The sequence below is a fragment of the Gobius niger genome, assembly GCF_951799975.1.
Source record: "Gobius niger genome assembly, chromosome: 10".
In the NCBI taxonomy this organism is placed as follows: Eukaryota; Metazoa; Chordata; class Actinopteri; order Gobiiformes; family Gobiidae; genus Gobius; species Gobius niger.
In genome coordinates, this window is record NC_136861.1 from 35,233,278 (window position 1) to 35,250,213 (window position 16,936).

A 16,936-nucleotide genomic window follows, 5' to 3' on the forward strand; every position below is an offset into this window, starting at 1 on the left:
GACCAAGGCATTCAACTATTTCCCACTTTTCATCAGCAGAGAGATCCTTTTTCTTTCCCATATTGCTTGAAAATGATGATCATGTTCTCATTTTGATATTTTTCTTCTGTGTTCTAGGTGTGGTTTCAGAACAGACGAATGAAGGACAAGCGCCAGAGACACACCCTCCCGTGGCCCCTCCCCCTGGTGGAACCTCTAGGGCACCTCCCGCTGGTGGACCCTGTCGGGGCCCTTCTGCTGTCCCGGGCCCCTTCCTCCTACCCTCTGCTCCCTCACCCTCTCCCTCACCTGTCCCTGCCTTACTCGCCTCTGACTCTGTCTGCGCACAGTCACTACAGCGCCCCCCTCAGGCTGTCCCCGTACCACAGCCGCGCCCTGTACCCCCACACCTTCATGAGCCACCCGCCGACCTGCCCCTGTCCCCTGTGCGCCACGAGCTGGGGGCAGGAACCTCTGTACAAGGCTAAAGGAGAAGCCAGGAACGATCAAGAGGGGACACGACAAGGAGGTGCACTGTCCCCGGAGAACTCTGCCCCTGACCCTGTGCAAACCGGAGCCTGAACATACAGGAAACTGGTTCGAACTGGTTTATACCTTTGTAAGTCATGAAAGGAGGATGTAGAGCAGGGGTGTCCAAACTACGGCCCGAGGGCCAACTGCGACCCACGGCCCACTTTTAATTGGCCCACTGCAAGTTCTAAAAAAAAATTTTTTTATAATTCTTTTTTAAGGAATTGTAGTTAAAGGGACTAGATGCAAGTTTGTCATTTTTATACTCATTGCTGCCGCCTCAGGTTCTATTTAAAGCTCGTACATGACGGCACGTCGGACCCGAAGTAACACCTTTCTGAGTGACAGTGCAGGATTTTAGAGGACAGGTCTGAGCTCATTCTACACAATAGGACATTTCTGGAATATGTAGGGGGAGGAAAATACTTAATTTTTACATTTTTAAACTCCAAATAGTACATTTCAGTCTGTGCTGGTGAGCAATTGTGTTATTTCGCTTTTTCTTTTTGTTAAAAATAAATGAAAATCCTTTCTTTTTTTTTTACTTTAAGCATAGTTATCTTTAATTTAATGTTATTGAATTTGCTAACTTTAATACAATAGAGGTGAAGTTATATATATGAACTCAGTTGTTTGTATATTTTTCTGTATGTGGCTCTCAGTGAAAAAGCGTTTGGGCACCCCTGATGCAGAGTATATGAACCATTAGCTGCAGATACAACTAATTTCTTGCTCTCGTTATCTATATATATTTATATTATATACATACACATCCTGATTGTTTATGTGAATTAATTCATATTACAGAAATATGTGATAGTAATCAATACAAATGTGCAATACTTGGGGTATTTACACACTGGTAGTGTAGTAGTAGCCATTTACAAACAGTGCACACAGATTATCTGAGGCCTGAACATGTAAAAATAAATAAATGTGGTACTTTGGTATTAAGCAAACGAACAAACGAGGAGCGTCTTTTACGAGTGGAGCAGGGAAATTATGACAGTCATGGCGAAATAAACTGTGATATTTTCTCCAAACATCCCAGATGTTGCGTGCACCTTAACAAGATAGAAAAGTGAAGCACAGATAAAAGTTGGGGCGCTCGGGGTTTTATGAGGAGCGTCACCGGCTGGGCCACAAAGCATTGCTTTTTCTGGGAATAAAGTCTCAGCACCAGGGCCAGGGACTCTCCTCTGTGTCTGTAAAGATGGTGGGGCTGAGCACCAATAGCAGCTCTCCTCGAATGAGCCGTAGCCGAGCTGAGCCGTAGCCGTCTGGCCGTGCACGTTTGTAAATGGCTTCTGAGTCCAACAGCTGCACTCTGGACACCTAAAGAGCAGCTCGGTCCGGGAGCCAACATAGATTTGGTTTAGACCCTCTTGTCCGTTACTCATGTCAGCAATAGAGCAATTGTTAAAAGGCAACAGCAAAAACAGCACAAACAAAAAAAGACAATATTCATATCAGACATATTCATATCTATTTATTTAATTTGAAGGTGAGACTGCATGTTGGACATTTAAATTAGGTTTTTTTGTTGTTTTTTGCTCAATACTGTATCAATCAGGCTAAAAATGAGATATCGAACAATTGCAATTGGGAAAAACATACAAAATATACAAAACTAGCAAGACTAGACTGGCTACTAAAGTGGAGAGGCTGTCACAAGAGTGTATTAAATGAAAAACTCATTTTGAGAAAACAGCCGTTGTTATATACAGTATGCGCTATGATCACCTTGCAGACTTTCACTATGCCATCTGCCTTCATTTTGGGGTGTGGGGAGAATGTGATTATTTTTAAAGGTGCAAGTAGGCTCGTAATTGATTTGGTTTCCATGTTTCTCTTTAACATTAAAACTTAGAGGGTTTAAGGGAGAAAACTGTCCAGCATCATCCACATTATGCTACTAATGGACGTCGAAATTAGCACAAACTAATTTTAGCTAGTTCTGTCAACATTAATACATTTATAGTCATTTAAGTTGAGTATTTTAACTTTGTACACTTCGCTTAACTCCTAAATCGTGAACAAAACTACCTAGAGTCTATAGTGATTCAGATGAAGGGCTGAACCATTTGTGGAGTGAAGAAATGGACTGTTTTCCTGCTGTGATGTGAGAGAATGAGTCACTGTAATAAAATGGTTTGAACAATACTGTTGAGTGCTTTTTACACTTTTACAAATAATATGACATAAAGCATAGAGGATATTAAAGGGATATTTCAGGATTTTTGACATACGGCCTCATTTCCTAGTTATCCAGAGTGTTGTTGATTTCTGGAGATATTTTGTTATGTAATTCATGCAGTCCTTATTTGAAGAGTCGAGTGGCGCTAGGCTAATGCAAGGCTAGCGCATTTCTATGGTATAAGCTAGCCTGTATTAAAAACAGTGTGACCCGCTCCACAGAGCACCTGAGGCAAATCACTTATAACACCAGACTAACCATATACATGTCTGTGTCTGTAGAATATTTGCATCACATGAACGATCGCATTTTGAGGGACTATTTTCTAGCAGATCACTCCGCCGCTGCGTAGCTTATACAACCACGAAGCTGATGCTGCTCAAATATAAGGTCTTTTAAATGCAAAATGGTTAAAATTACTCTATCGACACAGACATTTATATCTAGCTTGTTTTTAATGCAGGCTAGCTGATACCATAGAAATGCACTAGCCTCGCACTAGCCTAGCGCCACTCGACTCTTCAAATATAAGAACTGCATGAATTTCATTTAAACAAAAATATCTCCAGAAATCAGAAACACTCTGGATAACTGGGAAATGAGGCCCTATGTCAAAAATCCTGAAATATCCCTTTAAGACAACGAGGTTAATCTGCAACAGGCTCTGTGTGCGGCTTTAGCGTGGAAACATAATGCTAATAGCATAGAGTAGCAACACACTTGGCTTGATGTTTATTTAAATATTCTTATACTTTTAATCTTATGTGTCTTGTTTATTCATGTTGTAAACTATGTGGACAGGAAGTAGTCTTTACCCTACACTGGCCAACAGGAAGTTAGCCCAGAACATTTCCTCCACAGAACTTAATGAAAATGATGAAATAGGGCATCTGTGTAAGCTATGAATTGGGCCAGACTTGAGTCATTAAAGGTGCATTATGCAACTTTTTATGTTAAAAAAATAAAACAAGTTTATATTAGTGTGTGTTTGATCTTGTAGTAACCCAGCAGCTGCTTGGGTTGTTAGCATAGCAGCTTTACTTACCATCCCGATGGAAGGAGGCTCACTGTTTCTTCAGATTTGTGATAGTTTTTCACTGCTGATTGAACCATCTCCATGCATATGCATTCCATTTAGAAAACCCACCAGAAATCCTAAAAATACTGAAATAGTATTGCTATCCTGGAACATCCTAGAGGCTATCGGAATGGTAAGTAAAGGCGCTATGCTAACCACCCAAGCATCTACTGGGTCACTGAAACGTCGAGTACGTATTAAGGCCATATGAGCTCTGCCCGAACTGTCAGATCTCGGAGCTAAGCAGGAAGGGCCTGTGTGGTTGGTGGTGGTCGGAGGGGCCGATGTTGCAGATTGGTTGCCTCGCTTCCAGAGCCACCTTAACCAATGGGCTAGCAGGGGCTGGAGCCCAGGGGCCTAACATAGGCAAGGGCCTATCAGAATTAAAGAAAAAAAAAAGGGATTTGTTGATTTTCATGTCAATCACTTCACTTTGCGGCATGACTGACCATATGCCATATGCGCTCCTATGTGTGTACCTGGAGTAGGCCCGCCCTTCCTGACCCAGAGGGATACATGTAGGAATAGCAGGATTACGGTTTTTGTGGGATTTAGGGTTAGGGTTATAGGTTATAGGGTAGCGTTAGGGTTAGGGTTTGCGCTGAAGGGGGGGCCTACAGTTCTGTTTAAGCCCCGGGGCCTATGGGTACATTAGGGTGGGCCTGCTCGCTTTCGTCACTCTACCCCTGGTGCAGCTTTTTTACATAAAAAGTTGCATAGTGCATGTATGGGCCAGATAGGCCTGCTTTGATTTTGTTGTTGCACTTCCGGTATATGTGACGTCATTTCCTGTTTTGGGGAGGCGGAAATGTTCAAATGTGTCATGGCAGGTGTGAAAGATGGTTTAGCGTCTACGTAGCTGAAATGGGGAAAAAAGGTATGCCTTACGGTGCACATGACGGTTGTTTTGGTTTTGTATAGTGACGGATAACTAGTTCATTGTACATGTTTTTAGCTTTTCCTGTGGTAATGTGCAACATGGAAGAATAAACGGAAAGATTACATCCACTTGTACGCGATTCCTTCAGCTGGGGCGCTATAGTGCAACTTTATTTAATAATTATTATTTATTAAGTTACGTTCATGCTCTGGAGTTTGATGATGACACAATCTGGAATGCAGGGACCTTAGTTTCTGAAAGAAATCGCCAAACCAGAAATGTTGAACCAAATAGTTATTTTTGTTATTTGTTACCTGAGTTACAAATTCTACGTGCTACATCACACACAATAATAAGCTACTGTACCTACCCAACTTTATCTGAATCTCCTTCTGAAATAACATCAGATAAAAGGCCAACAACTGTTTTACACCTATTATAGCTAAGCTCACCTTTTCTACAGGTGAAATGAAGACGTTTAAAATATATAATATATTTAAAGAAAGCCTTCAAAATATATGGAAAAGATTTTTTGATAATTAATGCCAGAAAATCATCACTGAAGGAAATCCAGAGTAAAAGTGATATTTCTGTGTGATCAGATGTTTCGAAAGAGCATTGTGGACGTGGAGCGATGACATAATCACTTAACAAACGTATTCACCTTATTCCGCCCCGCCCACTTTTGCCTCTTTTTGCTTTGTCTCGGCACTTCCGTTGTCCCGGCACTTCCGGTCGATTCCGGTTCATTTAAACGGAGGGGAAAAGTTCACCGCTCAAATCTGATGTCCAGTAGATTGATTTGTGTAAAATGTCCGATGTTGGATGCTCAACGCTGCACCGTTTCTCAATGCAGCCTAAAAACGGCTTTGTTTTCATGTAGTAACTGATTTTATCTGGACTTCTCCAGTCCCATGTTAACAGATAACTTCCTGAACAAGGTGAATAGAGGGAATGTGTGTGATGTCATATCGTAACTGCACGGCATTCCATCACAGGAAGAAGCAAACAGAAGGTGCTCTTGCCGTTTAGATTTCAAATATGTATCTTTAAGGCTCTTTGGTCTGTAGTGCTGTCACCGGAAACGATTTGAAACTTTAGATGACAAAATGGACTTGCTTACGTAATTACTTTCGGGGCCTGACTGCGTCCATCCAAAAACATGTACACTTGTCACAGCCTGTGATGAACGCAAAGGTCCTATATCAGGCAAAATCGACTTTTTGGAGCTTTTAATCATGTTGTTTTGCTATTTCCTTATTTAAAAACACCCCCAGATAGGTTTTTAACTTCATTCACGCAGTTCTCAGCAATCCTCCTGAATCCTCTGCTCTCTGAGCTGCTGCTCCGCCCTCTGCTGTAAACCACTGAGTTGCTCAGTTGTGTCGTCAGAGCAGAACGGAACTGCTCGACGTCTGTAATGTAGTGTCTTAATTCTATTCTTACGGTCTGAATTTAATTTACGAAACAGCTTTTTCATTATTTCTGTTGTGAGAAAAAAAAAAGGAAGTGCCTGACTCATCCGCACAAGAGAAAACAAACGCACCCCCTGAGCGTCTGAACAGATGGCATGTTTGCTCCGAAAGCTGAGAAGATGGAGCTCTTTCTAACCTACTCTGGACACCTGTTCTTTTTTCTGACCTAAAGACATGGCTTGTGGCGAAAATGCACGTTTTGCTACGAGAGGACAGACTTTATTTAACCATAAAGAAGAGGCCACTCGCCAGAAGTTAGAATTTCTTTCCAGGATTCAGCGACTTTCAGCCACAATAGTGTTTTTCTGTGACTGTCTCTGATGGATGTTTGGTGAACCTTTGCCAGAATCAAAGTGGATTAACTTTTATAACCAACGCGAGTCTCATAATGTAAACAGCGATGGACCAGAGCGGTGAGTCAATCCAAACGCATGTTAGCTTGTGTGTTAGCTTGTGCGTTAGCGTGTGTGCTACCGTGTGTGTTAGCCATTTATGAAGCTGTGTTGCAGATGTCAACTCCTTATAACTGCATTGTGAAAAAACTTTTTGCTGTTTATTTATATTTCTACTGTGGTAAAGTTGTATGAGCTGAGAGAGGGGGCGGAGTTAACTGAATCGAAGCGTTTTGTCTCCCGGTTTGGAAGAATGCCTCCAGAAAATACTTATATTTATCACAAAAATGAGTGCTCCATAGTGGTAGAGGTACAATATATCCTATAAATGCCTATACTTTACTTAAAATAGCATGATACAGATCCTTTAAATAATGAGAAACGGTGATAGAATCAATTGCTGAACGTCTCTCCATGTGGAAGCGAGTGCAGACCCCTCTGCAGTCACGTGTGTGTGTGTTTCGTATACCGGTTAATGTGCTTCTATAAACACCTTGAATTATAAGAGGTGACCGCAGCACCGCGCTCCTGCTCATAATAATGTGTTCTAATGGGGTAAGTACAGACCCGTGGACCAGGCGGGACGTCCCGGATCAGGCTGAGTAAAGACGCAAAGGGGGTCCTCTGAGCAGCTGTAAGGTCCGGGGTAAACACTCCCGTCTTAGGAGGCCAGACGCTGTCATTAGTGTTCGCTGCAGCTTATTAAAGGCCACTTTGTGAGTGTGAGGAAGAGCGACGACACACACACACACACACACACACACACACACACACACACACACACACACACACACACACCTGTAGAGGAGCAGGCGGACGGTCTGTGGAACCTGTACCTGAATTGTATCTAACTTGTTCATTGTTCAGCATGGCGCCTTTACTTTTCATCACGGCCACGACGCTCCAGGATCAATCATTTTTTAAGGTTTCTGGTATAGTTTTCACTCGCCTGGCCAGCCATAGTCATTTCCTTCTCCTTTATATTTGAAATATGCAAGAATCAACACAGCTTAGAATAAACTGAGAATGGGTTTCAGCTTTCTAAAGGCCTATAATATTTACACAGGTGGGGGCAGGTCAAATGGTTTTGTATTTGAGGAGATTCTTGGTGTTGTACAGAGAGACCTGAAGAAGTGTTTGAAAGACAGTCAGATTTGTATATAATTGTAATTGCAAGTGTAAATACTTTTATATTGTGAATGGACTCTTAAGTAAGAATGCCCATTGTCCACTGTAAACCTGCGGTCACTTTGTCTCTGCCCAGAGACTACAGATGAAAATGAGTTTGTAGTTATCTCTGTGCAATGTCCCAGTCAAACAAATAAATAAAAACAAATAGATCATGGACCCAGCTATATTAACCCCTTAACTCCCACCTGAACCAAGCACATTTTCTCCAATTTGGCTTTACCCCAATCCAAAAGCTTCTGGAAAAAAGGTGTGAAAATAGCGACAGAGCTGAGACGAAAACAATGATGAAGATGTGACAAAAAAGTGAGAAACCTTTGACAAAAAAGTGATGAAAAATTGACGAAAAAATGACAAAAAATGTCACAAAAAGTCACAAAAAATGTACAAAAATTTGACCAAAAAATGACAAAAAATGCTGAAAAAGTGCCAAAAATGTCACCAAAAAATTGACAAAAAATGTCACCAAAAAATGACAAAAATGTGACAAAAAGTGAAAAAAAATTACAAAACAGTTACAAAAATGAGTTGAATACCCCCAAAAATCTGATGACGTGAGGAAATAGATCCATTCAGATGAGTTTTGTAGATCTTAGCTTTCAAATGAGGTGTTACACTGGCCTACAGGATTTGGGTAAAGCTGAACTGGAGAAAATGTTCTCTGTTCAGGCGGGAGTTAAGAGGTTAAAGCCACACCGTGTAGAATTTTACCCAATAAATCAAACTGACTGTAACTTTTTCGGGGGTGGGTACGTCTCCGGTTCGTCTCTATGGAGATGTGACTAAAGGCAGCAGAATTTGAGATTTAAACAGGTCAGGTCCTTAACCAAATCCATTCTTTGATTACCCACTGCAGTAATAACATTTTCTGTGTGGAGCTGGTCATTAGTCCAAAATGTTACGCAGTGTACCTTTAATGATAATTTTTCTAATTCATGCATTTTCTTTTCCGATATTACGTGTGAATGTGCAATAAGAACACCTGGCTCCTGACATGGGAGTGTGATCATCACATCCTAGAACCTGAAAACAACCTATAGTATTCACCTTGTTCCGGACGTTAGTAAGTGCTTTACTTGTCATTGTACAACCGCACAAGGACATCGTGTTCAGGTGTTAGTCCTGAGCCGCTGCGACTGAGCTGCGCCACAACTATGGGCTGACCTGATCAGCATGTTTTTGGAGGTAGAGGAAACCATAGCGCCTGGAGGAAACCTGGAGGAGCCTGGCTGCCTTCAGTCTCCTGTGATCCTCCTCGGTATGTCCCTGTTTCAGAGCGTGGTGTCCTGCACTGGTCAGCTCCACCTTCTCCTTCCTCTTCCTCCTGCGCAGCTCCCTCCGGCCCACAACAGTCTTTCCCCATCTCCTTATCTCCTCCTTCCTTGTTTCCTGTGGCCCCTCCTGTGACGCCTCCTCTGTGCTGCAGGTGTGGGGGCTCTCGGTGCCTCTTCAGTGTCTCAGAAGAAGATATGTGTAGGTCATACATGGGTTTAGCTGATAAGCTAACTGTTTACTTTTAAAAGGCTGCTTTTTTTCCCCCCTCGTTCTCCACTTACATTAACAGTTTTGCTTTAACAGAACTAACAAAACAAACAGCGTTTCCAGGTCAATAACGTAATAACTTATGACATCATTGGCTGGCAAATCGCTGTCACGCGATTGGCTCTGTTAGGTTGTCGGTTTACTGTGTAACATGTTGAAACTGTCCAAATGTATTAGCCTGCGTTATGAGCTGTTGTTATTACATTATCAGCCACTTCTTAATCAAGACTAAACTGACTTTGTTCATTTCATTCAGGGCTGGGCGATATGGACCAAAAGTCATATCCCAATATATTTAGGTTGAATAACATTATACAATATATATCCCGATACATTTAAATAAATCTTTTTCTGAGGGCAGCATTTCTATTGAAAAGAGATCACAAAATAAAGTGCACAAACTTGAGATTGAGATGACCTGTTTCTTTATGTTAACATAATAGCTAATCTGAATTTGAAATATCCACGATATGGTCTAATTCCATATCTCATTTACAAATATATCTCGATATATCTTAAATATCGATGCATCGCCCAGGCCTAATTTAATTTATTTGTCTTTTTTTTTTGCATCACCTTGTACCAGTCTCTTGGCGGTTTGTCGGAATTTTATGCTTCCAGTCACTGTATGAGCTCAGGCTGGACTCAAACCGGCAGCTTTTCGATTCCCAGATGAATTAGTTAAGAATTCAGCTCTCTCAGATTACGATCCCAATCATCTATGGCCTGCTTTGGTATACGACAGGTGCGTGGATGCCTCTGGCCCCTGCTAGCATGCCTCATCCCCGGCTGGCCCTACGGTGTAGCTCGCCTATAGGCACCCTGCCACTGTTTTTAACGCATCACATTAGCTTAGGGAGAAAAATAAAATAAAATTAAATAAAATTCATTCATTAGAAATCAAAAAAGACTAGGGTAAGCTCAATGCTTATTTTAATGCACCTCACTTTGCTTAGGGACATACTGAGAAATCCTGTAAAGGGGAAAACACAAGGAATAGGGTGAGCTCGATGCTCATTTTAATGCACCTCACTCTATTTAGGGACACACTGGGACCTACTTTAAAGGGACAGAGCAAGAATCAGGATTGGCTGGGGACTAACAGTTGAGCGGTCCCGGGTGCCAGCCTGGGTGTCGCAGGCGCGGGGACCGGTGTGCGGACATTGCCCTCATCGACAAGACTAAACTAGCCATGTATGAGAAGAACGCCACACACTTAATGACAACCAAATTATTTACAAGAAGTAATTAATGACACTTACTAATGACACATTATTCATTTTATTATATTATATACGTATATTTCTTTTTTTTCTTTCTTTTTTTCTTTCTTTTTTTCTTTTTTTTTTTCTTTATTTGTTTATCTGTTCTGTTCTATGAATTTACTCTACTCTAAATCCCCTATCAAATCTTTGCTTTTAGTGGTAGTGGTGGTGGTAATAGGTGTGGTGTTTGTAGTGACGGCGGCACTAATGGTACGAATAGTAGCTTAAACTAGTCTATTGTCCTATGTCATACCTCATGTGTGTTGTTTTGTTTTGTCTCTCTTTTTTTTGCTTTTTTTTTATATAATGTGCCCCCTCCGCACCTTTGTAAAATATGCACTTCTTGCAATAAAAAAAATAAAAATAAAAAATTCAGCTCTTTGCAAGATCATTTGGAATTAAATAATTAAAATGTCTATCTCTATTGCTGGAATTAGACATACAGGTTGTAAGCCTAAATGTGTTTTTCTTTTCATTAGTCTTGTGGTGAGGACATGGCCAGAACAGTCAACATTAGAGCTACAGCGCCCCCTAGAGCCCTCTGTCTGCAAATGCCCTACAGCTCTCCAAACCCCTACCCCTGACAGACTGTTTTATAGAAAAGCATGAATATTTACGGGGGCGCAGTGATCTGACACGAGCCAACCAGGAGCCGGGATCCGCGGGCCCCGTAAATCCTCACACCGCCATGTCTCTCGGTTCCGAATGAATTATTTATTTTCTTTTGTTTACACTTGTGCTGAGCTGGCACTGTACTTCTCACAGGCAGACAGGGGCGGCGGGGACGAGTGGGGGCATAGGTCGTGTTTTAATAAGAGAAAGAGAATCAGCTGAGTGGGGACGAGGCTCGATGCCGCAGAGAACGAGCTCATGGAGATTTAAACTCCAACAATGCAAAGTGCAAAGTCCGGGGCTGGTTGTCGCAGGGGTTGGATGTCACGTTGCTTTTTAAAGCAGCATCAGGGGGCGCTGTGACCTGACTGCTTCTCCTGCTGTGATGTGTTTTCATTCACTCAAGAAACATTCAAATGAGGAGATGATTTCAGATGTTTTATTGTTTATCCTCTTAAAGCAGGACTAACTTGTTTACCTTAATAAATCCTTCCCGTAGTCCCTCTGGGGGTAAGTGTTAATGGGATGATCGCAAGGCCGTGGGAACCCAGGGTGCTGAGGGCGCTGCAGCACCCCCTGGTGGACAGTTTGTGAACTGCAGGCAATATTAACCCCTTAACTCCCACCTGAACCGAGCACATTTTCTCCAGCTTGACCCCAGTCCAAAAGCTTCTGGAAAAAAGGTGTGAAAATAGCGACAAAAGTGAGACGAAAACAAGGATGAACATGTGACAAAAGTGAGAAAACATGGACGAAAAATTGAGGGAAAAATGACGAAAATGGACAAAAATTGGACAAAAAAGTGAGAAAAAAATGGACAAAAAAGTGATAAGAATTTGACCAAAAAAAATGCGAATAATTTGACGAAAAAGTGACAAAAATGAGATGACTGCCCAACAAAAAAAGTGATGAAAAAAAATCTGATGTGAGGAAAAAGATCAATTTAGTTTTGTAGGTCTTAGCTTTCAAATGAGGCGTTACACTGGCCTACAGGATTTGGGTAAAGCTGAACTGGAGAAAATGCTCTCGGTTCAGGCGGGAGTTAAGAGGTTAATAAATAGGATTTATGCACAGAAAAAGTATTTTGGGGGTAAATTTTGTCCCTCACTAACTAAAATATCTTCCCACGGCTCTGAATGATTGGGGGGTCTTTCATCTCCCCAGGGGCGGACTGGGACTGAAAAACAGCCCTGGACTCTGACCAGCCTGGCCCAAATTAGCGTAATTGTGACACTTCCACAAATACATATTTTAACCTATAACCACCTGCCTTAACCGAGTGCATTTTCCCCAGGTCGACTTTTTTTTTTTTTTTATTGGTATCATCAGCAAAAAGAACTGGAAAGGTGGTCATAGAAACAGAAGCAAAATCATTAATATAAATAATAAATAATAATGGTCCCAAAATTGAACCTTGTGGAACACCATACTCCACGGAATTCCTTTTCCAAATCTATAAGCTTCTCAACTGGAGAGCAACAATGTAACGCCTCATTTGAAAGCTAAGACCTACAAAAGTGATGGTAACTTTTTGTCACGTCATTTTTGTCATATTTTTGTTGTTTTTTTTCATTATTTTTTCTATCATTTTATGTTGTGTTTTTATCCCGTTTTTGTAGTTTTTTTGTCCGTGTTTTTCTCATGTTTTTGTTGGCCTTTTCATCACATTTTTGTCACTTTTTTGTTGCTTTTCCAGCACATTTTTGTTTTGTTTTCATCCTCTTTTTCTCGCTATTTTGATGCTTTTAGATTTTGGGTAAAGCTCAGTTGAGGCGGGACTGGTGGCCCTTCTGTGCTCTTCCAGAATGGACATATGGCCAGTCCGCCCCTGCGTCTCCCCCTGGTGTCTGTCCACAAAACCACAATTGCAACTTGACTGCCACCGGACCGGAGCACCAATACACAGTAATGGAATCACGAAGAAGAAGCTAACAGGCTAACGGGCAAAGCTAACTGCGGGATAGCACCACTTAAACAGTATTTACAGCCAAGTTTGAGTGAAAAAAAATATTTCCATCGAGTAATTGGATGTACAATATCCCTCTGTCCCTTTGTCTTTTCTGTCAGTGTAGTATTTACTCTCACGGACAATTACTTAGTTTAAAAATCACAATTTGCTACGGCACCTGCAGTTGCGCCCATGGCCTCTAGGGGCAAGAGTTACTCAGTACTGCTTTGACCCTCACCTTAACTGAGTGCATTTTCTCAGCTTTACCAAATCTAAAAAGCTTCTCGACAGGACCTTGCAGTCTATTGGCCAGCGTCATTTGAAAGCTAAGTCCTACAAAACTGATCGTAACTTTTTTGTGGTGTTTTGGTCACATTTTGGAAATGTTTTTGTCGTGTCCTTGGCTTTTTTGATTCTGTTTTTTAGTCGTCACTTTTTCATCTCATTGTTGTCACTTTTTTGTGGCTAGTCGTGTGTTTTTTGTAGCTTTTTTTTAATGTGTTATTGTTGCTTTTCCGGCATGTTTTTAGAAACTAAGCCAAACTGGAGAAAAAGGTGCTTGGCGCAGGTGGGGGTTAAGAGGTTAAGAGCGCTATAATTTTGAGAAGTAGGAATACGCAAACCAGATAAGAAATATATACTCTAAAAATGCAGAAAATACTGTCAATTACTTTAACATTTCCTGAGCGTCCTATTTGGCCACATACTATGATGTACAACATTTGTGGCATTTGTAGTGAATCTGTTTTCATAATTGGCTCCGCATCAGGCTGGCGTGTACAAGACAAAAAGCAAAGGCGAGAGGACACACCCTTGTGGCGAACCAGTAGAACTGCAGACAACACGCGACAGATCGTTGTTCTGAAAAGAAAATGTGTCCTGCTAAGAATCTACCTGACAGGATTCTTGAACATCAGGCTGAATAGTGTTAAAATATACGTGGGATTTTCTTACATTATCTATATGAAAAGATTGAGGGTCTAAAGCAGTTCCAGTGATCATTTCGCCCCTCAAATTGCCTCAAAGCCCTCTCCGGATATCAAACCATGGGATCTTATTCATTTATTTATCTAAAGGTGCATATTATTTTATTTCAGATTCTTTTTTTTTTTACTGTTTCTGGTAGGTTTTCTGGATGGAGCTATACATCCAGAAAATCCCATTTTATTTTACATGGAATCTGAATGTTTTTATTGCCATTGTCAGTAAACAGGTTCGCAAACTAGGAATTTTCTTCAACACAAAACATATAGTAGGCCTATACACTTGGAGTGCAGCCCCCGAGACAAACAATTACAAAACACTGTACAAAAAGCATAAAACAATACAGTTCATAATATTTACAGACGGTATTTGCATTTTATAAAAATGCATGCTGAAAGTACCGGTAGATTAAAATAAAATACGATAAAGGCAACAACAGTGTGAGTGTATTTACAGATGTGCATTAAGTGTTAGCAGCAGATACAGTATGAGTATATGTAGGCGGACTCATCACCGTCCGAGATGAGCCCGATGAGGGTGGTGTCGTCCACAAACTTGGTGCAGCAGTTTGTGTACAGGGAGAAGAGCCAGGGGGAAAGTACACAGCCCTAGGGAATGGTTGTAACATCTGTGCAATTGCAACTTTACTTCTCAATAACAGAAAGTTTGGATTAAAAAAACAATTTCATGCCTCGAAGTGTGTTTTCCCACTTTTACTCTAAGTTCAGAAAAGTGCCATGTGATCTTGGGAAGACAATAGCTTAACATTGATGCGACCATTAGTTCTCTGTTTGGTCCCTGGTGGTGGAAGTGTTGCAACTAACTCCGGGTTTATTACAAACCTCCCCGGTCTCCTCTAATCATACTTTTTTTTTTGGAAACAAACTAATTATTTCAGCTATAAGTCTTTGAGACAGCTTCACCTACTCGAGTGAAGCCCATACAGTAATTTATGGCTGTTGTCACTTGCAGAAGCAAATGGAGATAGGGAGACTGATTCAGATGAGGCCCTCGACGCTCGGAGAGGAAAATAAGCTGGTTTTAAATGTGCATTCATCTTTTTTTTTAAACAAATAAAATGGTGATCCAAGAGATATCTCGAGGCAAAATGTGATCCTAGCTGCGATAATAAAAGGCTTGTTTACGGGCAAATGAAATGACTATTCTTTTGTATTTTTCATTGTAAAAAAGAAAAAACTATAAAGTTGGATAGTATTGATTACAAACGTACTGTTGTTAAAAGTAAACTAGGTCGAACAAAACTTGCAAAAGTGAATATATCCTTAGATACTGGATACTGAATTCCAAACCTCGCCCGTATGATTGGTGATGGTTGGAGAAGCTGCCGCAGATTGGCAGCCACCTGTCCTTCAGATAGCCCCAAGGTATCTGTTTGCGAATGGTGTATAGAGCAATCCTTCCCAAAGTCCAGAGAGTCGAGGCCCCATTATTGCTTAAATTACATGTGTAAAAAAACAAATACTGTAGCAGTGATGGAATGGTACAAGGAAAATTTTACTTAGATTCAAAACAATTTATCTTTTAAGGTTAAGTTATACATTTTTATTCCCCGTTTAGGGAAATTCATTCTCTGTATTTGACCCATCCTCAATGCCGCTGGGGCGACCTGTATAGCCCGGTGAGACCAGAATGATACCCCTCCATATTTTTTATACGGAGGGATATCAGTCTGGGACCTACGTCCTTGCGGCATCAGAAAACTCAAATGAGTCCGTGCAATCAGATTTGTTTATTTGCGGTCATGTGTTCTTCGCGAGCAGCGTCACTTATAGGACATAGAAGTCCCCTCAATAACAACCTTCACTGATTGGTTTACTGCCCTTCCTGTTTGCTTGCGTATGTCCAGCTTTGGAAATGGAGTTGATGCTGCGGTCACTAGACTAAACCGCTGGTACAGTGGTGAGTCTTGTTTCCAGGCAACAACCGGTAGGAGCAGTAAGCTGCCAGTGTAGGCCGGGGCTCCAATGGTCTAATGGTCAGAGACACCTGGCTGTAGGATTAACCTATCCTACATGTTTTTAGTGGTAGGAGAAACCTACACAGACACGGTGAGAATATGGAAACTCCACACAGAAAGGCATGGAAATCGAACCCAGAACATTCTTGCAGTGAAGCACGAGCACTAACCGCTGTGCCACCGTGTCACCTCGTGCCATGTGACATATGTCAGTCTCAGTCAGATTAAACACTATTATGGCTTCTTTTGATATGGACATTGCATCACCTAATATTGGGATATTAGCCTTATAGCCTATAGTTTATATGAGACATCTGTTAGTCCAGTTAACGTCTATTTCAACAAGTTCAAGTAGGACAGCCCAGGGACAGCCCAAAGTGTTTTAGCAGTTTTTAGTTTTTGTCCTCATAATCTGGGTGTGGTACATGAAAGGGTAAATATTTGATGAGGTGGTATTGGAGAAAAAATTTTAAGAACCACCGGCCGAGCTTATTAAAATACTGATAAATATCATCATATTGAGCTTTTTGTTTTTGTAGGCTACGGGTGTGCGTCTTAACAAAGCACATTTTCTCCAGTTCAGCTTTACCCAAATCTAAAAGCTTCACGACTGGAGAGCAACAGTGTAACTCCTCATTTGAAAGCTAAGGCCTACAGAACTGATCCTAGCTTTTTGTCACGTTGTTGCGTTTTTGTTGTTTTTTTGGTTGTGTTTTTTTTGCTTTTCCAGGGATTTTTTTTGCCTTGATTTTGCCATACGTTTGTCACATGTTTTTGTCGCTCATTTGTTGCTTCTTTGTTGCATTTTGTCACTTTTTTGTGTGTGTGGTTTTTTTTTTCGTTTCTTTTTAGTTGCTTTGTTGTCACATTTTCGTTGCGTTTTCATC

The 16,936-nt window shown here is 41.2% G+C and overlaps 1 long non-coding RNA gene across 1 annotated transcript in view; it reads right to left on the reverse strand.

Annotated features, from left to right (window-relative positions):
- LOC306969683 overlaps positions 1-16,936 on the reverse strand; it is a 437,728-nt gene that overhangs the window by 369,722 nt on the left and 51,070 nt on the right. The gene's annotated exons all lie outside the window — the stretch shown is intronic.